Source organism: Paramormyrops kingsleyae, chromosome 14 (genome assembly GCF_048594095.1).
Source record: "Paramormyrops kingsleyae isolate MSU_618 chromosome 14, PKINGS_0.4, whole genome shotgun sequence".
In the NCBI taxonomy this organism is placed as follows: domain Eukaryota; kingdom Metazoa; phylum Chordata; class Actinopteri; order Osteoglossiformes; family Mormyridae; genus Paramormyrops; species Paramormyrops kingsleyae.
The window spans coordinates 16343545-16368638 of NC_132810.1; positions in this window are offsets into that span (position 1 = coordinate 16343545).

The window sequence follows — 25094 nt, forward strand, 5'->3', positions numbered from 1 at the left end:
ATTACTCATCATTCATCCATATGGGCAGTAATGGTGTTCAGGTGCCTTAATTAACTCCGCCGGAGGCACCTTGATGCCAGTCGGCGTAGACGCATGCAGACGGAGACGGGCATTGGCTAACACGCCAGCGACACGCCAGCAGCTCATTACGCTCCTACAGAAACTACGCTGCCTCGCTGCCCCCCCCTCCCCCCCGGCTCACATCTGGTGGCCCATCCAAAGTCTGTTCTTTGGTGGGGGGGGGGGGGGGTGTGTGGCTGTTGGACCTTACAGGATTCCCAATCAAAGGCGTAATCAGGATCACTTGATCGAGAAGGACGAGAGCGACCGGCAGGAGGGGCAGTGTGATGTTAGGGCAAGTACTGCTGCGGGTGCCTGTTAATGGAGAATAGGAGGGGCAATCAAGGAGCCAGCAGCCCCAGAATGTTCCAAAAACCTCTCCCACCCGGGACTGTCTATTTCTAATCAGCTCCCCCCTCCCGTCCTTGCGGGTGGTACTGGCCGAGACCCTAGACACATAACCAGCAGGTTCAATGTCGAACTGTTGGCCTTGTCGAGCAGAGCCCCAGGATCTCCAGAAGTGCTCCGAATTAAGCCTGGGCATCTGGGCATCCACCAGCACATAATCTCCCGTTAAAATGTGATGCATGGTTTACTGCCCCTACCAAGAACTGAAAGTGAGAACCTCGATCCTGTGTGTGTGAGCGTGTGGGAACAGGTGAGTACAACTGCGTGAATATAATAGTATATTTACACACGGTATAAAAAGGACCATCTGCTTTAATAGGCGATGGATGGCGCTCAGTAAATCCTGCTGTAAAGCAGGATTTTCAAGTTCAGGCTGATTAGAGACGGTTTCAGTTTTTCAATTTTTATTTTTTATTTTTAGACAGTCACCATCCAGTCAGAAATACTCTGAACCAAAAATAACTGATGGTCAGTGTCTACAAAGGGCCAATACCAGATTAATTATGTATACACAATTCTCTAAAAATGAAACATCGGCTTGTGTGTGTTTTGGGGCAGCAAAAATAGATGAACCCTCCAAATATTTTGATGTATAGTACATCTGCAGAAATTCCACAGCAGTCCGGCTTTTGGGAATGCAGGTGTAATTGTAATGCATTGCCTTTTTGTCCTTTGTAGTCTTCCCTTCTCCTTCATTTTCTCCATCCTTTATGTCCCTAGCATCCCTCCCCGCTTGTCCCCTGAATTCAGGCCGATGTCCCCATTCCAGCGAGCTCATGTCTCCCTGGCCATTAATTAACAATGGGAGCTCCAGACTGCATTCTGGTCCCTGCCTTCCGGAACTTGAGCGCCATGACTACCCATACCATGTGACTGGCCCGATTTAGCAGTGTCTCCTGTCATTGAGACAATCAATGCTATTAATTATGTGCCTTGCAAGTGGAAAACACGGGTTTGCATTGAATATCCATTCCCTAGATAAGGAAACAAAATCACCACAAAATAAACAGACTTAAACTCACATTTTGTACACTGGGACAAATATTTTTGAAATCCTTCGGTATCTCCAGAAATTTTGAAATGAAATTGCTAGCGGATCAGCTATTTCGTCTTTGGCCTGAAATCATTTTTCATGTAATTCAAAGGACTTCTTAGATTACATCATTCAGATAACAAAACGGGTAAACAGCGCCTCTCTCCTCGGAGATAAAAGCGACCAGCTGTTAGCAGTAAATCGCTACGCGGCTTGGTTAGCTCTGGTCGCTCACCTCAGCTCCTCTATGCTGTGAGGTGTGGTGCTCTGGTGTGTAGCGCGGAGAGTAGCGTGTGCTTGTGATTTGTGCATTGTCAGCCAGGGGTGTGTGCCTCTCCGTTAGACAAAATCACGCCTGGTCATTGGAGTCCATCCAATCAAATCACAGCTTTTTTCCAGAAGCGTGTAATTACTATGCGCTCTAGTCGATGACAGAGTGACTGTAGGAACAGAGGAAGCTCCCAGAAGGCTGAAGTGCACTTTGGGGGCTGGAAATGTCAGACATTACAGTACATTCTGACGGTAACTTTGTGTCTGTCTCTCAGTCTGCGCCGCCTCAGCCACGGTGCTGAAAGGGGTTTAATGTCAGGGCTGGGAGCCGGAAAGAGGGCTTCACATCGACTGCGGCAGCCATCAAAGCGACGGGAGCGCAGCACCCGAGAGCCCGGTTAGTGCTTCCTGGCCCAAACACGCGCCGCTTGGGGTGATGCTGGCATCCACTTCTGTCGTTCATGTCGTTCACACCTCTTACTGCTCCGAAACGGATCGCCATGGACATCATTTTTGACTTTCACGCCCGATAAAGAGAATAAAAGCATAACGGACGGAAAGGGAAAGATGAGGAAATACACTACTAGATGCATATCCTCCTTTCCAATAAAAATGCAGTAATGAAAATATTCTGGCCTCTCTGAGGGCGGGGCTGAGATAAGGGGAGCACTTTTGAAGTGTTAATTGTACATGTGCATTTTCCCTCTTCAATCTAACAAAAATATTAAGAGTTTCTATATCTGGAGATTGCAGCCTGGCAGGAGAATTAAAAGTAGTTTTTAAAATAATTTGCAATCCGACGGTAAAGGCAGCCTTTGAAAGCATGATTTAACACCCGGATCAATGTCCATATGTTCAAAGAGCAGATGTTATCAAACGATCCAATTAGAGTACAGAAAATAAACATGTTACTGTCGACTTGATCCTGAAAAAGGAGTTTGTGTCAGAAGGGAATAAATCACCAGCAAAAGGCCGGCATTGTGCTTTGAACCCTGTGTCACGTCCTGCCAATCTGCCCCTCCCGTTTTCCCTAGTGTCACTCCTCCAGCTGCCTCTTGTTCTGCCCCCTCGTCAGCCTCTGCATAAAGGCTCCTCCCAGTCCCGTGTTCCCCAGTCCTGCCTTTGACATTGTTGTAGCCGCTAAGTCCCGTTGTTGGTCCTGGTATTTGAGATCCCCCTGCGAACCTTCAGTTTTCTTGCCTGTTTAGGTTTAATAAACACATTTAGTTTTCCCCTGTCTCCTGCTGTCCCATGCCTCTCAACATTCTGCTCCTCGCTATACCATTTTCCTTTTTTTTTTGTAACTGCGCAGCCTTTTGGCATAGCCATAAGCTTTCTTTTCTTTTTCCTTCCTTTTTATTCTTTTTTTAAATTATTTTTATTATTATTATAATTATTATTATTATTATAGCCATAAGCTTTCTTTTCTTTTTCCTTCCTTTTTATTCTTTTTTTTTAATTATTTTTATTATTATTATAATTATTATTATTATTATTATAGCCATAAGCTTTCTAAGGATTGTTTTTTTTAGGCTGGTGGAGAAGCTAGGGATCTGTGCTGGCAATTGGAAGGTTGCTGGTTCAAGTTCCATGAATGCCAGGAGTGATCATACCCTATTGGACCCTTGAGCAAGGCCCTTAACCTGCAATTGCTTCATCCTGGCTGTAACATTAACCTACATCGAGTCCTACAAGGAGGTCCTCAAACTTTCAGGGCAGGATTGGCTCTCCAGCCACCGGAAAAAACTCGCACTGTTCCATTCGGACTAGTGTAGTGCTGAGGTATCACCGGCTGCACTTGGGTTCTCATCCCTGAGGTGGTGAGCTGTGTGGTGGGTGTGGCAATGCATTGTATCAGCCCCCATCTCTCTTATCAGGTTACACAGGTCATTCAATAGCAAAAAAAAATAAACAAAAAATGGAAAGTGTAATTTCAAAGCGCCACATTAGGCAGAGATGAATGACTTAAATGAGGATGATGTTCTTTTGCATCTCATTAAACATAAACAAATGGCTAAAGCATCACTGGCAAGTTCCCAAATCTTCCTACCTTTCCACAAACACAAAGTGAAATAGTTTAAGTCAAAAAAATGCTAACCAGTTAGGTTGTGGATAGTTTACATTTCTCGAATGACATGTGAACCACATTCCCTGAGTTTATGAAAGCAAAAATAAAAAAAAAGCAAAAAATGAAGTTAATCAAATGGCATCTAATCAGAGCGCTTGGTACGGAAACACGAGCCGCCGGCTGCATGCACACCGTGGGCTTGTTCATTTCCCGTACAATGAAATTAAGATCTCGTTAGGCTAATTTCTTTATTTTCCACGAATCCGTTTATAATTAAGCCAGTGATTTTCACCCAGTGCAAGTAATTAGACAACAGAGGAATGATTTTGCCATGTTGACACGCTGCTCAGATGCGCCAGTCCTACCGGAGTACAGTACAAATATGCCTTATTTATTTTTATTATAAACTACTGTTTTTACACCTTGGGGAATAACTACACTGGCACCTAGAGTTTTACCCACTTACCCATGTATCTGTTTTATTAGACAAATTAATTCTGTGACCTTGTCCCAGGGGACTGCAGCACAGACCTGACGGGTTATAAGTCAGTCTTTACAGTCCATGGCCATGCCATCTTCTACTCTGACTAAATCATGTAAGTTTTGATTTGACAATTGACTTTTTAGCCCCAGCGCAGATAAGACCATGTGGTCAAAAGCCCTTGTGGTCCTTCAGGGAGGTTCTGAGTTTGGGACGGAGATTCCACTAATGTTACACTGAAGCTAACTGCGGCAGAGAGTGACATTACTGGGCACTAGCCAGTAGGGTCTGCTTTGGGGGCCTGTAAACTGAAACCTCTACGTATTTTCACAGCAACCTTACAGCATCTGAGAACGTTGCTGGATGGCTCTCCAGCTGCCTTCTGCACAGATATACCAAAACCTGTAAGGACTTTTTCCCTGCCTTAGATTAGCAGGAGGGATGGACTTTGGTAGATCTACCGGGGATTCTGAAGAAGGACTGAATATCATCTTCAAATCTTTTTTAATTCCCCACAACTTGTTGCAAAGCAAGGAGCTGTCACTGCAGGGGAGTGTCGCCACATGCCAGCGACACCTCGCTTCACTGGCTGCCTGATTGGTTTCCCGTTTGAATGGAGCACATCAACGGCTCTTCTGATTGGACGATTCCTCGACCAGTCACTGAACCAGAGGCAGCGTAGGTGTGCAAAAGACCCGGCCTTGTGCCGTGCCAGGGGTTTAAATAGAGGAGAGGAACACTGAGAGTTAGGAGAAATTCCTAAATCCAACCTCACGTCGCATATGCATGTGCTTTTTATTATTTCAGAAGAGGCCAAGAGAGAAATATTTCAAATAAATTTACACTAAGCTACCATGACACTAACGGATAATCCATTCATCTTCTAACCACTTATCTGGGTCGGGGTCGCTGGATAAGTGGTTGGAAAAAGGATGGATGAATGAACCAAGCTGCCATTTCTTGAGCTTGGAGGCAGATGCAGGACAGAATAGCATGATTGTCGCTAAACAGATTACCAGCAGAGTCAGGAATTCAGAGTGAGCTGAATTCCAGCTCTGAAATTCCACTGGTGACTGCAGAATGGGGGCAGGTGTGGGTTGAGGGGCACTTTGCGTTCGACTCTTTCCGTTAAGGAGACCTTCTTAGGGCAGATCTTCCTGTAGTCACATGCAGAGGGGGAGAGCACAGAACGGGGGTGATGCAAGGCCGCGCAATTCTCTGCCGCTGCTCCGAGCGCGTTGAGAGCGAAGGTGAAAGAAGATCTGCGATCTTTGAATTTGAGGAACGTTGCGGTGCTTTGCTGTCTGATTGCGTACTGTGTCCGCTTTAATTCCAGCCTTGGAGTGGGTTAATCAGACTGAGTTCGCCCTCCGAGACCCAGGCGCCCTTCAGCTGCACGCAGGCTGTAGGGTTTGAGTTTTAACTGAAGGCGCAATGAAGCTGCTGTTCATCTGTGATTAATGCGGAATGGTACAAAGGGAGAACTGTTTTGGTACTTTTTTATTATATAATATTTATTGAAACATATAAGGGAATGCTCTTTCATATCTGCCTGAAGGGAGAATTAGAATCTCTGCATTTTCTGCTGAAAGTCCTGATCTTACGGATCTCACCACATGACCTGTAGTTGCACAAAAATGTGGGAGAAGGAGTCTTTCCTTCGTTAACAGATCAGTGCTGTTTCCCTATTAAATATGGATTTTCTTTTTTAAAGGGAATCAGTCACTGGGCTCACTGTGCTAAATAATGTATACGCTAATACGTCTGCTATGTCATTTTCGAGAATTGAGGAGAGCGTACTTGAAATAGCGTTTTTTTTTTGGGGGGGGGGGTTGGCGGTCACACTTTGAATGTTTTAGGCATCCTGTTTACGGAGTATCGCTACACAGACGTACCTGGATGGTACATATAGCGGAGCTGCTCTTAAAAGGACATCAAATATTGATGGTTTAATGGCTAATTTAGTGGCTTAATAACAGATAGAGATTACAAAGCTTTAAAATCAAATTCAAATGATGAACCGTTTATGAACTCTTAGCTTGAAAAGCACCTTTCTATCACAGTGTGACTCCGGAGCAGAGAGGGATATAGTACAGTGTCTTGGTGGGGGGGCTGAACTGCCGTTGTCATTCCAGGAAGCTCCTCTGATAGGCGATTCTCTCTCTGCAAAAAACACCATTAATTGGCTCAGGCAAAACGCACGAGGGCTCGATGGGTCATTGTCCTCGTTGGACATGCCCCACACGCCGACCGACCTGTGTCGAGTGCGGGACCAGAGATTAAGACAATGAGACATCTCTGCAGGTCAATGCGAGGGAGACGAGAAGGGCGGCGGTGACCCCATGGAATGATGGCTGTCACCAAAACACAAAAAAACAAGCATTGGTGCATTATGAGGAAGAGGAAGACACTAAAGGAAGGCACATTCCTGGCCATCCCAGACTCAGCCTTTTCACGCTCTTACCATCAGACAGGCGGTACAGGAGCATCCAGACCCGAACCAGCAGGACCAGAACCATCCACAAACCATCAGGCTCCAGCACTGCTGATACTAAAACTGACACTGATACACACTCGTTACACTTACGCACGGCACAGATGTACTACAAGGGGTATTTTTTTGCATTTTTATTCTATGCTTATTACTTCTCTTCTTTTATTTAATACATTGTTCTATTTTAGTTACTGTGTAAAAGCTGAGGTGGGTCTGAGACCAAGAATTTCATTACTGGTAGTGATGTCGCATTGTTATCAGTATGTGACAATAAAGCTTGAAGCCTGGAACTAACATGTCAGGATCACTTTCGTCAGTTGCACTCGCACTGGGGTGACGGGCACGTCCGGTGCGTGTCAGTGTGCGCTTGTGTTTTTGCATCATGCAGGTGTAAGAACTCCGGCAGGTTCAGGAAGCAGACTGGCCAGGCCTCTCGCAGCAGCCCTGCGTTCACACTCAGTCACGCTTTTAACCAATTAAACAAGTGAATAAACAAACAAACATAATGCAATTATGTCCACTTCGTTTCATTTGTTTTGGCAATGTCGGATGGGTGGAGAGCTGGCTGTGATTCTCAGTTTTTTCCTGCAAGGGTTGTTGCCGTGGAAATGCGTGCGATGGGATGCAGGTGTGAGCACAGCTTCTTTCAATCATCGCCGCATTTTCCCAGTGTCTCTGGTCTTTGGTGATATGTGGCATGTTGACCAGTAGGTGGCATGATGATGAAGGACATTAGGCTTGTATAAGATCTGGGGCCGTACTGCTCTTGTGCCATCAGGCTGCATAAATAACATTAAAAAAAAATTGCCTCTATTAAGAGGTGTTTTATTTAACGTTAATTAACTGAACAAATCACACTTCATTCTACACACTAAACAGTGCACCCATCCTCTGACACTTTGCCACATCTCTGTAGATGTGTAAGGGAATCCCAAGGCAGCACAGCCATTTGCTTTTCTGCTTCAGACCACGATGCAGCTGTCTGCTCTCTTCAGATAGCTACGCCTGAGCTGCATCTTCCTGAAGGTTCCTTACCTAAGCCACCCACCGGGACACACTGTGCACTGAAAGCCTCGCTGTCTCAGAAAGGTGTGTAAAGCATCCACACTGAAACAAGGTCAGGGCCAAACCGATAGACCACACTACTCATCTATAGCCAATCTTCTTGACTAAATTCCTGCTTAAAATTCCTTCTCCACTTTAATACTACGTTTATTTCTCAGTTCATCCGCTAACCACCAGATCTAACCCCTGTTCCATGGCTAACCTAAGCAAGGCCAGATTCCATTTGTGTAAAATGATTTTCTGTCATTTCATAATTTTATAATACTGTAAACATTTGAATGAAATATGGACAGGTTATGGCGGCTGTGACCAGGAAGTCATGTGACCGAAGGCAGCTATAAGCAGGAAGTCAGGTGACCCATGCCAGCTGTGAACAGGAAGTCTGGTGACCTACAACTGGTCTGAGTACCTTCCCAAGCATGAATCATTCCTCTGGCCTGGGAGGGTCACATTTTAATGTCAGAATATCAGGATACATGACAAAATTAGCATAACGTATGAATCTCCCTCCCTGCTATAAATCATTAAGTGCTTATCTTATTTATTTGTTTTTAATTGGATAAGTAGCATGTTGAGAGGTCAGTGTCTTCAATGAGAAGAACCTCCATTCAATAAATAAGCATGAGAAATGACCCCTGGGGTGGTGGTCGTTTTTAAGCTGTCCACACACGACAAGGCTGAAATGTGTGCCGCCTCCACCCAGCCAGGGTAACAGCACCCCCCACCCCCCCACATCTGGATCCCATTCATGCTCTCTATTTACGTCCCATTACCGGGGAAATAAACAATAAACGGGTGAATCTTCACAGCAGACGGGGGTGTTAATCAAATGTTGCCGCTCTGTGCCAGCTGCCCCCGCCCCCCCCCCACGCGTTGCTCTTTATTCAGACAGTGGAAGACAGGTTTGGCCTTTAGGATTCCTGGTGAAGTTTGTGAAGAAGCCCACGGTTGTGCGTTAATCCCTGGTCACATGGGCTTACCTGGACTCGCTTGGACCTGTAAGGAGAGATGAGAGAGGGCACAGGCCCTCGTAATGAACACGAGGATGGGCCCGCACTTTAGCCTCATCGCAGACGGACCAGTCTGCCAGGCTACGATGGCTCCTAGCCAACCATGTTTTGTGAAGTGCTTTCAGAAACAATTCCCCCTTTCTCTTGCTGGGAAAACATTTCCCATCTTTTTGCCAAACTTTGTTTCCTGCTCTAGAAAAATAAAACATCAGCAAGCATGCAAAAAGCTGTTGTTCTGAAACTGATCTTAAGTGGCTGATAAACAGGGATCATTTCAGACCAGCCTTTGCCCTGAAATCGATATGTATGAACTATACATACATTCCTAGCTTAATGTGTGAATCTCCAGGGGCCTGTTTATTTAGTGGGAGTTGCTTTGCTGTTTTATCAGCGGTTACATGAGGCTGTATTAGTGGGTTTCTTCCCATAATTCCCTTGTCCAAGGGTTGGATGAAAGGTCACCTGCTCGTGTGAGATGTAATACAAGTTTTGTAAACACTCATTGCCCAGCTTCCCCTTCTTGGCTCCCCCCTCCTTTTCTGATTTCTGTGCCTCCCGCTGCTGCTCCCAAATGGGTCATTTTTGTGTTTGCCCCTCCTGCCACTGCTTTTATTAAAGCTGTGCCCTTTTCCTTCCTCCTGTCTCCATGTCACATGATTCTGATCTTCTAGAGACAGTAGCCCCATTAGCCCATACCACCCCCAGGCACTGATGCCGTGCTCGCTTCCCCACCCAAAGTGATTTTCACGGTGCAGGATGTCCTGCTGGAATGTGGATGTAGCAGGTTTCTGCGTCGGTGGCGTTAAAGGTCCCCCCCCCTGCCCCGTTGGTGACGGTGCCCCTATGGCACAGTCACGCAGCCAGATGTGGCATGATGCCGCTAAAGGAGGCAGCTTGCAGGGCTGAGTGTTTGCGTTCTCGCTTCCAGAGCCCCCCCCCCAGAGAGCAGCCTGCTGCTCCTCACCCTGTAAATGCTGATCTTTGGTGCGTGATGGTGGCGTCCCTGCAGCCCCGCGTTTGGGTGTGAGACACCGGCCGGCTGCCAGCCAGCGAATGGCCTTGTTTAATTCCAGAAGACAAGGAAGCCTGAAGGAACCAGGCGGACACCCGGCCCCCATCTAACCCCCCCCCCCCCCGTACAATATCCATAATCCTGCTACCATGGGCCAAGCCTTTACTGTTTGCTATTTACTCATGGATTCATTGTGAAGTACACCTGCCCCCCCCCAAGGCAGGCTTATCAGCTGCTACCAGGCCACCCCAATGTGTGCTCCCTGCCCCCCCCGTACCCCCTCAATATGCAATTATGAAGTCAGCAGTCGTGTGTGTAATGAACACTAGAGATGTGTGTCTGTGTGTGTGTGTGTGGGGGGGGGGGGCTGCCCTGCTGTTGTGCTGGGGTTTGCTCCTTGCCTCCCATAATGCACCTGTCTCCCTGGAGGCTATGTTAGTCCATGTCAGCACTGAACCACAAACAATTCCGGCGTGTTTGTACACAATGGCCATAAAGTGTTCTGAGTTCTGATGGCTTGACTGGCCCAAGAAGCACCGCAATGCTCCATCAATGACGTCGGGGCCCTGCAACATCCATGCATGTCACGGTCTCCCCAGTCCTGCACTCACGTCAAAGGGGCCCTCTTTGCGTACATTTTTACTATTTACGATTTCATCTGAGTGATGGGAGGGGCCACAGCTCCGAGGACACTGCTGATAGGCTTCTCTGGATGCAGGAGCCTGTTGATAGGCTCCCCTGCATGCAGGACACCACTGATTGGCTTCCCTGAAGTGACACTAATAATGAGCACTGCTGTTATTCAGCAGGATGTCTTTAAGGTTCCATCTGGCATGGCTGTGAGGCAGGAGCTGTTTTTTTTTCTGAGAAATGTCCCACAGCAGCCTAGGAACAGCCTATACTGACTCTAAGTGAGGCTGTGAGGCAGCACTGAGGTGCCAGGAAGCTCGCAGCAACCATGCGGGATTGGGACCAAGCCCAACAGGACACGTCTGCCCCTAAAAGTCAGGATTTAGAAGTGACACTTCCCTCCCGGTTGGCCGGGAGAGCATCTCCTGCTCTGCTTTTCGGCAGTGAGGTCTTCATTATCGCCTCTTTCCGGCAAAAATGCCAGTGGCTCACCCCCCCCCACCACTCACACCGTGGGTGTCTTGTGAACACGGGGTTTAGGAGAGGAAAGCAGGACAATGGGCAGCTCTGCCCTGTAACAACTCAGGGAAGAGCGATACTGACAGGTGAAGCCAGTCGTTACACGGGCTGTTATCTCCGCCGGCCCGGTCCCTCTGCCTCCGCCGCGTTTTGGCACGCCCTATCACACCCTCTTAGAGATACAGACATCCATTAGCTGGGGCTTTGCCCACTTCCCTCTCTGGCTCCGCTCTCAATCTTCATAAGCCCCACAACCCCACCCCCCACCACTAATTGAGGTGAGCTCTTCCTCGCTCCGGCAGCCTGGATGCACTTTGATCTGCCCACTTTTTCGACCTGCCCGCCTTAATTATGCGGAGCGATAACGCTCCGTAAGTGGCGGAAGGAGGAGGGTCTCGGGAACACTTCACAAAACGGGGGAAAATCTCAAGCTTAGGGGCTTCAGATCCAAAGGCGGCCTTTTGCCGTCAATGGGTGCAGTCTCATAACCTCCATCGTGCTGCAATTTTGGGGAAAGTCATCATCAGTACTGGTCATCCCATTGGCCGACACAGGCAGTCACACTGGGAACCATATTCTGGTGGGTCTTGGCTTAGCAAGTCAGTTTCACTTTGCCTTGGATGGAGAGCACTAGTGGTGATTGCTAAATGCTGATTGGCTCAACACAGGAACACCCACAGGTCTATTACATATTGTCAATCATGTCTGTAGACAGCTAATTATATGTAAGCTCCACCCCCTTTGCAATGCTGTTCGCTGAACCAAGGACATCAAATGGAAACGGAAACTCTGAACAGAACTGCTATTACTACCCTGAATCTGTCTCACCCATGTTTTCTCTAATCAGTTCTCAGTCATGTTCTCCTTGGTAAACTTTAGTAGAATGTTAATTCAAAACAGTTTTGCACTAAAGGCCTTTCTAAGGGTAATTATAAACACCGTGGGTGTTCTAATGAACACATGTGTCAGGCAGCATTAACAACGTTACAAACTCATTTGTCAGAGCAGGAAATTAAGTAAAGCGCAATTGCCGTTTTCTGTTATATTTTGCCCTTATAGTTGTGTTCTTCACACAGTTGGTTTTGTGAGCCTTTGAATAGCTGCTCTCCTAAGTGCTGCCATTTTTCCCTCTATAAGTGCCTTGGTCTCAACGGAGCAGGGACATTTCACTGAATCTCCAGTAGGGAGCGCAGTCCTGGCTCCCACTGCGCTATCTGCTCACTGTTGCCCGAGAGCGGCGTCTTTGAAGGATGCGGGGCTGCTTATCTTCCCCTTTCTTCAATCCTGACTGTTATCTCCAGCGCAGCTCAAAGCATCTCGGAATTAAAATGTAAAGTAACAGATTTTGCCCTGATTAACGTGGAACAGGAAATGAGGCATCGTTTCACTGAAGATATTGGAAGGGAGAATAAAAGCAGCGTAAGCTGTGTGCGCCGCCCGATGCCAGGGGCCTGCCACGCAGGATCGGGCGGCATCGCGGCTGGAATTAAATTCTTTTTTATTATTAGTATTATTATTATTCCTGATAAGGCGTTTCTGAATGAAGCACGATGTCATATCGGCACATCAGTGTGGGATCTCGACTCGTCCAGAGAGGCTGAATAACACTCGAGAGATGAAGAACCACGCCGACAGAGGATCCAGCGATGTCACACCTTCAGGGCTGTCAGACCAGGCCCCCCAGTGTCTCTGTGCTCCACAGCTTATTCCAGCCAGTTCTACTGGGCTGATTTATCAAACTAATGCTTATTATTCGATTGTAATTTTTTATTCACCCTATTCTCTCTTTTCTATTCAGGGGTGCAGCTAGATATTTTGGGCCCCATGAAAGCATGTCATACTGAGCCCCCAACCCAGACCAATCCAATTATGTTTGAATATTTAAGACCCCCTTAATGGATCTGCCGCCTAACCCCTCCCACGATGCTATTGAAGGAATGATCCCAAAAAGGATATGAGCAAACAGTATAAAGCAGGAAAGGATAAAAGACACCCGAAAGTCACCAAAGCTTAATTACAGAGGGGTGCCATTTCTGTAATGAGACACCACATGTTTTACGTGGTAAATATTTATAATTATCACCATGATGATGATTGATAAGGGAGGGCGATATTACGACCAAAATCCTCAGTGTCTTCCGTTCAATCAAAACCTTGAGTGTATTGGTGTCATGCAATTCTGGGTAATTTGAAGCGCTGTAGAACACTAAGAAACCCAGTAATTCACGGCCTAAGCATTCGATTCGCATTCAGTTCGAGGTCTTGCACAGGCTTTCAGGGACAAGCAAAGACCATTTTGCTCCAAGAGAACCAACTTCTCTTGGACGATTTCTAAGTCGTACGTTTAGTATCAAGCATATTAAGGGCATAGAATGACCCAAATGAAAAAGTTCATCTTTAAGAGGCATCTCCGAGAGAAAATGTGCTACTGGCTGCTTCAGCCACGTGACATTCCGAGCTGAGCGCTGACCCATAAATCCTGGGCAGGTGGTTTTTAACACACTATCGACATCCTTCACCTCAGGCACTGTGACGCGTGAGCGCACATTCCATCCACAGGAGGCGCTATCGCCACCTGTGACCCTTTTGATGCGTTAAAGACATTTGCTTGACTTCAGTGAACACCACAGATTTCAATTTAGCACAAAATTTACCACGCAATTATTTTCTAAGCATGCACTATAAAGAATATTAACTACACAGCATCATAAATCCCTAATCACAATTTTTAATGGTTGTTCTTTATACATCACAATAATGCTACTTCATCACAGTATTCCACTCACTCTTATTCTCTGTATGCATTTACATGCTGTGATGTTTATGAGCAATCAGCATTTATGTCACACTATAATACAGGCCTTATACGCATTTTAGAACACCTATAATAAATTATGAAGAGGCTATTCATAGGGCCTGTTAGCACAAACACTATATGATGACAGAAAGAATGAATAATGAAAGTGAAAAGATGACGGCAGTCTGATGGGAATGGGGCGTGACGGCTTCCCTCCACGGGGACGCAGCGTGGGGACAGCGGGCACACGAGCTTCCAGCGCAGTGCAGCAACAAACACACGACAGTGATTAATGAGAGTCCAGGCGGCAGAACGGACAAACAAAGTACATTCAATGGCACCCGCCTCCCGCTCTTCAGTGATGCGCTCCCTGCTCCCTGCTCCCGGCTCCCGGCTCCCTGCTCCCGGCTCCCGCTCTTCAGTGATGTGCTCCCTGTTCCCTGCTCCCTGCTCCCTGCTCCCGGCTCCCGGCTCCCTGCTTCCGGCTCCCGGCTCCCGGCTCCCGCCTTGTTCATTTGACTTCCTCTGCCGGCCATTGGAGGACGGGTGCAATTTCTCCGACACCCCAGGAGCATTTAGCAGATGGAAGGATGGACAGACGCTTCTCTTGGATGAATGTTCAAGGTTACTTCATCGTCATCAGCAGCTTTATACATGTACAAAGTGTGATGAGACAGCATTTGGTATTAAGCAATGTGAAATTACACAAGAGTTTGCAGCATTTACACCAACATACAGCAGCATATGGCACATAAAAATGTAGGAACAAATTCAATACAATACAGTAACTGGACAGGACAATAAATAGCAATAAACAGCCAATTGCAATGAGGGATGTAAACCTTAATACCTGATATAGCACATGGTTATTATATTGCACTGGTCAGTTTTAACATTAAATCCACAGTGAGATTATGGTGAATTTTACAGCTATAGAATTGACAATACTGAACTTAATGCCTGATTTGGCAGTAAACAATGAACAATAAAGTATGGTTGCAATTTCAAGGTAGTTTTAGCATATGCAGTTTAGAGGTGTTTAAACAGCCTAGATGTTAATGTGCGTTCAGAATGTGGCGGGTATGTTCCTGCAGATAAGGTCATGTTCCTGCTGACCTGCATGTGTAAAGGATGAGACAGAGAAAAATTAGGCTTCAGCATTTTGAAATACAAATATCTGGTCCTTATATATGACTGTGGCACGGAAAGTAATATTTAATCACGGCATTAATCTGCCTCTTTCATAAACCAGTGGGCTCACATGCTAGACAGATACACTGGTTTGTTGATTCCCATCAGCACCAAGTCGTCCCCCCCCCCCCAGTGCTGTCCTTTTTCCTCCAATGAGATTCAGCCTCAAAATTCAAGGAAGAATAATAGGACCAAATGAATTGTCCCATGTGTGACACCCGACCTGTATTTGTCCTGCCCCCCCAGTGATCGGAGCGTGTCCATTCAGTTGTTGATCTAACTGTCCTGTTTCATGGTGACCTTGTCAGATCTCTCATTACATGTGTCAGATAGATTTCACACTCATGTTCACTGAAGGCTAGGGCCCTAATTGTTTGGACGGCGCATGTTCGACCAACTCCATTAGAGGAGATAATAATGGATGGAGGGTATTTATTTCAAAGGTGTTTTCCAATCCCTGACTGGCAGAAAAGCCAAGTCAGCTCGATCATGGGGTGACAGTATTTTGACATTTTAGCGTGGAAACTGAGATTGGGGTATTCATGAGGTGACGATGGGGATGGTGTTCAGGCTGATGAGGATGATGAAATAAGGCAATGGCAGGCATTGATTATTTTTTCCCCACGTCACCCTGGATCTAGAAACTCTGTAAAACAGCAATTGTAGATGTTGCATGAATTTCGTGGTGCCATGTGTGGCACCTTTCAGAAGATCGGGAAGAATGCCAGGGGCCTGACTTCCTATGTCACAGACAGATGGAGGTATCTGCAGCACAACGGCAATGGGAGATGGAGGATTTGTGGTCAAGGCGTCACACCGGCGCCTCCTGTCAGATCTCCTCACATGCAGGAACACCTGGCTCAAGAGTACAGGGCTAGACACCATGGAGGGAGCGATGCGAGAGCTGGGCACTTCTGCTCTGATCTCAGCACCATCAGCCTGGCAGCAGATATTCATGGACACCACACAAGTTCACCAGATGATCTGCAAGCATCCAACTACTGTTCAGTTTATTCTCTATGTCTGAGCTGAATGACAAGTATTCTGTGTATTCCCTGTGGATAAGGTCTTACCAAGGAGTATTAAAATTCATACAGTAGCTCTTAAATTCTGCCTGACCAGGATGTTCCAGAGCAGATGTGTCTGCTGGAGGCAGAGGAGGCAGCAGAGCGCGGAAATGAAAGGGGTGTTTGGCAGGATTGGTAGCTTGTGGAGGAAAATGGAGCTTCAGCTAGAAAGCAAGCTGGAGCATAAGGCTGCGCAGAGCGGCAGCTCCGTTTCCTCACGGTCTCTCGGACTCTAAGGTTAATGCTCCTTCACAGCGGCCAAGGCAGTCTCTCCAGCACCATCCTGGACCGGAGCCCTTTAAGCCGGAGCTGCAGGACGCAGAGAATCGCACGGGAGACCAAATTCTGCTTTGAGGAGCAGATTAGCGCCCCCTGCTGTAAACGGCCGACCTGCAGCGGCTTATTAAGCCCCTGACCTCGGACTGAGGGGAAGGGCGGCTACCCAGGATGCTGTGCGTGAGCTTCTTGCTTAGCTTGGATGCTAGAGGCTAATCACAGGCCGTCCTTGGTGCACCTGCGTGTGTGTGTGTGTGTGTGTCTGCGTGTGTGTGTGTGTGTCTGAAAACGGGGAGAATGCTCAGTGGCCCCCCCCAGGTGTGGGCTGTTGACAAGAATAGCAAAAATAATTTTATGTTAATGCTATAGTCAGAGATCCTCCTACACAACAAAATTCACCCGACCGCCCCCCCCCCCCACCCAAAGAGTGTGACATTCCTGGGTTGATATCAGTCCCACTGCGGCCTTCAGAGCTGAAATACTCCTGCGAACAAGCAAATGGGGGCCTTGTATTGTTCAACAGCCGTCGTCCGATGGGACGCCCAACTCTAACCCGACAAGCCTCTAGAATCAAGCCTTTCCTCCGTCATCCTCGCGGCTCCTGCCAGACAGGTGGAGGGAACGCAGCCGCTCCCGAGTGGGAATACCATCTTCGTCACGCCAGGGGGGGTCAAACTCCTCCGGAGCAGCTGGCATGCGGCACACAAACACGCTTTCGTCACGCTTCTACTGACTGGCTCTTACGTACCGGTAAGGCATCCTGCCAAAAGCTTGGAAGTATTAGTGTACAGCCGAGAACCTCGGGACTAGACCACACGCTCCTACTGACTCAGGACGAGACCATTTTCACTCAATGGACTGCGAGAGAAAAGCCTGTGCCCAAAGCAGCTGCGGGACTCCCACGAGAACCCGGGAAAAATGCTCCAGAAGAAGAGAACACACAATTAAAAGGTATGGATACGACACCCTTGAATGGAACCATCTCACTTGGTCAACAGCACTAAAGACTTCACACAAGGAAGACTCCGCAGAAGAAACCACGGCCTGGCGGTTTGGCCGCTGCCAGGCACGTCGTCGCGGTGCCGAAGCGTGACATGGCTGGGTACCGCTGATGGGATATAATGGTAATGCCCGCGCTCAGTAACGACCTGTGCTGTACAATGAGCTACAAAAGAGGCAACGGGGCTGATTCGTACCTTCTGGAAGCGTCCCAAGAATTATATCTGATATCTGATAGCTTCAAGGGCTTTTCCTACTCTGAGATGAGCCATTTTTATCCACAAAACATTCCTGGAGTGTAAATAATCTTTTCATGCTCTCCAGTCGATATTTTGAATGCATGTTTCATTCTTATTACAAGCACTTAGTTAATAGCACACAGGGCCAGTGTCACCAATTAATGGGGGGGGGGGGGGGGGTTCATTTCTGCCTGAATGCACAGTGGTGTGATGTAACCAGTGGCGTCGTTTACCACCACTCCACCCGCACTCCCCCTGCTGGCCACACATAGTCACTACACTAAATATTAAATAAACTCCGCCCCAGATGCATTTGTGAGAAGATGAGAAGCAAGAGAGTGCAGGAGGCAGGAAGGCAGAAGCAGCAGATTCGTTACCTCCTTAGTAGAGACTCACCGCATTGCGCTATGGCTTCTGAATAGGCCTTGAAATTAACTGGATTTTCATTATTTTTTTTTATTTTACTAATAAAAACTCTTGAGTTGAGTGCACTAAACAAAGGAAACTGTGAGGTCAACAAGTGCGTGGACTGCACTTAAATTAATTTGTGGATTTAAATTAAACCCGTGGAATTCGCCGTACACGGCAATAAATTCAATTTCCCTCTGAGGAAAATGATTTTTCAAGTTCTATTAATCTTTACTTATCACAAACATATACTGCCAGTGCATTTTGTTGGTGGGTTAGTATTCCAAGTGTTCGTTCTCCTGCTGGTCCTTAACTCACCCTCACAGTTTTTATAAATAAAAATGAGAAGGGAATAGCGTTATATACGCAGAGGTCCACACCAATAAAGCTATGTTCTCCTAGGTAATCAAGCATCGATATTCATTCTATGGTATGCAAATGGAAAGCAGGGAGCGGTCAGTTCTAATTTCTATGATTTTATTTCTGAATGCTTCCCGTGGGTTTGGTGATGGTACGGCAAGGTGTGGTTAGGTGTGGATGAGGTTTCCGTATTGTGATCCATGGAGGTACCGCTGCACCCCCCCCCCCCCCCTGCACACCAGGCTTCTGGGCCTTTGCAGCCAGAGATACCCGTCATCTGTGCCCATCTGTAAAACCCAGCAGAAAGATAAGATGGAGCCTTATTGATCCCTATTTCTTTGTCCAATAGCAGAGAAAGACATACAACATAGTATAATACATGTAAAAATAAAAATGATAATAGGAGTAATGATGATAAATAGGGGGAAAAAAAATCAGCAATAAAAGAAAGAAATTAAAGAATAAGAATATTGTGCAAAATAATGTACGCTATGATATGAGTGCAAATGGCTCTTGTGAATTGATGGAAATTTCCACCACACCCAATCAATGCCCATCCCGTCCATTTGGGGAGGGACCACAGGGCTCGTTACAGCTGATGGCTGCATGTCAACGCAGGTGACAGATTGGGCATCGCCCCGTTAAATGAAAGCGTTTCCTGACGCATTAGTCTGATGCGAGTAGAGGGAGGCGGTACCTCTGAGCGGGCTAACGAGCGCCAGTGCGGATCTGAAGCACAGGGCCATTTTTGTGTTGCCTTAATCAAAAGCACAGTACGCCGAGCTCATTAACGCAGCCGTGGTTTAATTGAAATAATAATTGCATCTCTGTGCATGAGCTTTTGAGAGAGTAATTGACAATTGACAGCTGATAAGCATTTAGCAGAGCAATTCAACAAGAACACTGCCCCTTATTTCAGCCAATTAAAATTCACTGGATCAAGTGAACAATTACACCAAGCTAATTAGAACTTAATGGAAGTCAAATTTTCCTTCTTTGAACAGCTTAATATCTAACCAACCATTTGTTTTACCTGACAGAATACAGGCGGGTGGGGGTGGGGGGGATAAACAACATTTATATGGAACTCATTGACTTTCCATGATAAGGTACCAAGATCTTTCAAAAATCACAAGTTTTTTTTAAACATAAATCTGGAAATGTCAATAGCTTAATGCAACTTTTAAAAAAATTAAAAAAAAAAAAAGTTTCTCAAAATCTAGTGATACTAGCTAAAGGAATTAAGATGAGACTGAATAGTAATCACTGTTATCTGACAGACATCAACAAGCAATCTGTAACAGTTACACAGTGCCGGAGTCCTGCCAAAATCATTTTGTCATCAATTTTTCAAAAGCTGAAGAGCAGGTTTGCAAAGTGAGTCTATTGTGTCAAAACTGACACAGAATCGTATTCTGCGGTTGGTGACGATGCACCTAATTGGGCTCTTTGTGCAGGTTCCCTTTGTTCTTGAGGAAACACTCGGGCAGAGAAGAGCACAGCCAGCTACAGGTAGCAGCGATTCTGCCAGCCGGATAAAACGTTGACGAATCACAATATCAACACAAAGATAATGTAAAGAGTATACCTGCCCACTAGAGGGCAGCACTTGACAGCCCCAGTCTGGGGACTGGGAAGTGTCTCAGTTTTGGCTGGCTTGTGGAACTTGCTTGAAGTACCAGAGAACACAGGGCTGCACTGACTGTTGATGCCCATTTCATACATAATCTTCTGGTCCCTATTGCTTGGGAGCCTAGATTACGGCATAGACTACCCCCTGACAGACTGCCACCTCACAGACCACCACCTGGCAGCACTCGTGCTTTCCTGCCAGCCTGTGCGCTTTAATCTGTGCCTGTTCTTTAAACCCACCCCACTCCCATCTGCTCATCCAGGATCAGCCCTTTGGTCACTGACAGCCATTCTCAGAGGGCCTCTCTCTATATATTCAAAATATTCAAAATCCCAAAATCTATCCAACTTCTCTCTGAAATTGCCTGTCCTAATCAGGGTCTCAGAAGGTCAGAAGGTCCCAAAATCCCAAAATCCCAAAATCCCAAAATCCCAAAATCCCAAGATCCCAAACACCCCCTTCCCCCCCATATCCAATTAGCATCGGTCCAGCTGACCTCATTTAAAGCCTTAGCTAATAATTGCCAGCTGGGATGCATTAAAGTCTGTGGGAGTGGCTTTGGTGATCAGTCACCATGGAGATTGCCCAGACGTCAAGCTCTGTGGTCCGCATGTGTTGACAAGTTGTGGGTAAAAACACGCAGTTTAATTAACCCCCTGGCAAGGTGAAACCACGCCGCCTGTTTATTCCTACAGCTGTATTCAAACATGCCACCACTGATCGAGCCCGTGTGCAAATCTCGCGTCTCAGATGACCTGCGCTGGATTGTATTTTTACTTCTGTGACAGTGTGTGAATTATTGCCCTGTCACACACTGAGGAAAATGCAGTGCCAGCATCACGGATTGGCGGGCTTTGGCTTGCTTGCAGTAACGTGGATTTCCTGCCTTAGCCATGAGACCGCGAGAGTTCCGGGCATTCATGCGTAGCCCTGTGTCTGTCACATGGTTGCACCTGAGCGTGTATTAGTGCTCTGTGTATATGTATGTGTGTGTGTGTGGTCGGTCCAGGTATACCTTACCTTGTGGGGACCAAATGTCCCCACAACGTGATGAATACCCGTTTTTTTACCATATGCGGACCAGTGTCCTGGTCATATATGGGAGAACTCTGCAATGAAAATACTAAAAATGCAAAAACCCTTGTATTTTGCTTGGTTACTTATGGTTATGGATAGGGCTGGGTGGGGGTTAAGGTTGTCATAGTTAGCATTAGCATTTTTCCCATAAAAATGAATGAGCGGCCCCCAAAAAGATATGATTACATGACTGTGTGTGCGTGTGTGTGTGTGTGTGTGTGTGTGTGTGTGTGGGGGGGGGGGGGGGGGGGGTGTGTGTTTCTCACCTGGAAAAGTTTGCTGGGGTCTTGAAGACTTCTGCAAGCACCTGGCCCCTCCCTGACCACTGTGCACATGCAGGTGGGTGGGGTTGAATCTCTCTGTGACGTGCTGGGAGCTTCTCAGAGACATTGAAGCCATTCTCTGCTCCCAGCTCTGCTGGCACCTCCACGCAGAACTCATGTCACCCGGATCATCCATCATGGCTCTTTGGCGCTCTTCCTGGCCCCCCCTTCGAAAGTCACTTCAGGCCACCCCCGCGTGTGTTTCAAAAACTAAATAAATATGTAGTGAGTAGAGTCTGAAGATCGTAGCGAGCTAGCTGGTTAGCAGAATGTGCTGCTTCAGCATCACCTAAATAAGGTTTGTTTAATATTTAGTGTAGTGACTGTTTGTGACCAACAGGGGGCCCAAGCTCGGAGGCCCCATGCAAATGCGCGGTTTGTGTGGCAGTGAACACGGCGCCTGGCCAGTTCGTATCTTTTCTTAGTGTCTTTTCGGCGACACGAATCCGTTCCCATCTGTTCCTCGGGACGAGGCATCCGTCACTGCTCGTTCTGCTTGACACAGCAGACATTTTTTTTCCCGAGCACAGCAGCTAATAAATGAGGCCGGATGATTCCTCACCTCTCCGGTCCCTCGAAAATAAAGGGATGTCAGCGATTATCGGGGTAAGCCAGGTGTGAGGGGGAAGGTAGCACTAATGGGCAAAATATTTCCTCCAGACACTGCGACTGCAGGAAACGACCTACCGGTGTGGAAATTCCCGCGCCCCACCCCATCCAGGTATTGTAGGTTATCATTCCATCCTTCACCTTGCCGAGAAACAGGACTGATTCTGGCACTAGGCGATACTCCTCCTTTAACGAGGCGTCAACAGTCAGTCCTATTTAATGGCGAAGCTAATGCCTTCTCCGCCGGATGCTCGTAAATTTCCTCTAATGGCGCGGCCAAGGATTAAGGCCCCTGTCAGTACCAAGGAGGGAGGGGGGCACTGATTCTGCCCCAGACTCACCATTATGCAGTGAATCATTGCGTAAAGAACCCGCCTGTTCCCTTGGTTACGGTGATCTAGCCACCCATTAAAAGCCATTATTTCTCCTTAACTTTAACTGGGCCGTATCACCAAAAAAAAGAGGAAATAAACATGAGGGAGACAGAGGACACCAGACATGGCAATTAGGAAAAGCAAAGTCTCACAGTCCTGAAGGTGCTTGATTAATGACGATCACCAACGGTCAGCATGTTAGGAAATAGTCCAGTCTGATCCGCTCCTTTTTATGTATTTGCTGTTCACTGGGCAGAAACATAAATTTATGCGATCAACCAGCAGGGGACATAGTGGTTATGGAGTCGAGTGTTTTTCAGTGGAATGGCAGCTGTTCCTTCAAACCTGCTCCTTGGAGTAAACCTCATTAGTTGAGTATCTATACCGCTAAGGGGAAATTACAAACTGTAACTAAAGGAGTCTTATGAGGCAATGGGATGATGCATAAATGCCTCACGTAATTTAGTATGATATGAGCTGCTATATATAAACTTCAGGCAGAGACACTCCTCTTCTGGTCCCTTGTAAAGCCTCTATTTGGCTGCACATCCACGCAGCGCTTGCATCCATGTCACTTTCATAGCCTGCTTGATCCTCACCAATCAAACGGAAGCTTTCATTCGGAAATAACTGCGCTTCTCAGTCCTATTTCTGGATTGGCTCTCACTTCAGACTGACACGGCTCTCTCATTTACTGTTGCTTTACTTCAGCTCCCTCCGTGGCCCAGAAGATTCTATTTTTCCCCCTTTAAATCGCAGCCGCGCCAGTAGGCAGCACTCACTGTGTGCGCCTTACAAAAGGATGAACCAGGCAGGGAACAATGTGCCGGCTTTTAAATTAATGAGCAAATGAGGATTAACACATCAGAAACGGACGTGGGGCTGTCGACTTTCCTCCCTGGCGGGTGCGTAGATTACGCCGGCAGATGTGGCGTCGGCCGCCTGGTTCCCCGAGCGAATCGAGCGACGTTCACGCACGTCTCGCCGGCAAATGGCTTCGCACGACGGTGCATCAGATTTATCATGAATAAAGAAAAACCGATGAAATGAAAGGAGAATCGAGGTGTTTTCAGGCAGAACATCAACGGAGTCGGTTTGGTGTTGAATATAATAACCTTTAGGATGATTATGGTATTGCTGTGTCTGCTGATGTGTAGCAGAGTGATGAAAGTCTGCTTTTAAAGAACGGGAACCCTTGTTCCCTGGATATCAGAATCGGAAGCCAAATCCTTTTCCCCACCAAGTACAAAAAGCAATTTGTTTTGGTTGCGGTGGAGCCGTGTGCTCGACCATACAGGTAGCTGCTAATAGGTGTATGTTTTGTTAGCTATTATAATATTCAGCTCATCTTTCTGACCGCCCTCAGATGTTCACCATGTCTTATACCTGAAAGAAACCAAGCAATTTGTGAATTAGACCAGCAGGTGGTGCAGTGGTTATGGAGTCAGGTGAAAGCCGATACTGAAACCATACTGAGGAACACTGCTTGCACACAGGAATCCATTATGGAATCGCGATTTAACTCATCATTTGTAATGCAAATCAACAGACTCTGCAGTCCGTTGGGACTCCAGCGCCAGGCTTGTTTTTAGGTTGACATCATGCTAACGTTGTAAGCGTAAGAACGCCTGACGATAAGCCCTTGGTCCCCTGTGTACCTCACGGAAAAGACCATCCGCAGTCTCTGTCTCACGTTCTGATTTGTAATTTAAATAGCGTTATGTAACAATCTCCAGGTGGGAATGCAAATAGATGATCTGTGGGTCATCACTACGCTCATGTTCAGAGAAATGACAACAGACTCTAAACGTATAATGCAGTGGTGATTAACCGTGGTCTCAGACTGCTGAAAAGATCCCTGAGATCATAAACACGTTAAGTGGGTCTCCTTTTTATTATGATGAACAGTCAAAACATGTTTTTATCACATTCAAATGTAAATAGGCATGTGAAAGGGGACTTGGAAAGAGTGAGCACATCTTTGGGGGTTTTTTTCTGGGGCCTCACTCAAAAAGTCAGTGTTGGGCTCCCGGCCCCCCTCAGATGTTTCAAAAACTAGATAGTAAGCAAGTAGAGTCAGAAGATGGTAGCTTCCTAGTTACAGGGCTGCTGACTTTGGTCATCTGGCTGAAGTGAGATTTTCAATATGAGACAAATCTGCACTTACACACACATTCATTTACATGTTTTATTACCTTGTAAATAGTCTGTAGGGTTTGCAAACTGCCCCAACGCTTTTGATGTAGCTAATTTTAGGTTTATATATCGATTTGCCGTTAGATTTCTTGCGTGAGTGTGAGTGTAAAAGCGTGAGAGTCACGCCGATTGGCCACCCTGTACTTACCAGGACACACTGATTCAGCATCTCCTTTAGCCTAGTGACTGTTTGTGGCCCAAACCTGCAAATGGGAAGTTTGAGTGGCAGCAAATATGGCTGCCGCTTAATGGTGCGGTCATCGTACTGAACTAACGTCATCAGATCCATGTCTATCCTGGGGATTTGTCTCGGGATGGAGGCTGGTGGATCTTCTCACATGCCTCCCTTAGGTCTGGAGAGGCTACCTGTGTGAGGTCAGTGCACAGACATCCGGGTGGATCCAGATCCCCGCTTTTAGCAGAACACATCTAGTCCACTTTGCTGTTCCCACTGACTTTGTAGGTCTAGTCTCCGTCGAATCCGTGTTCCCGACA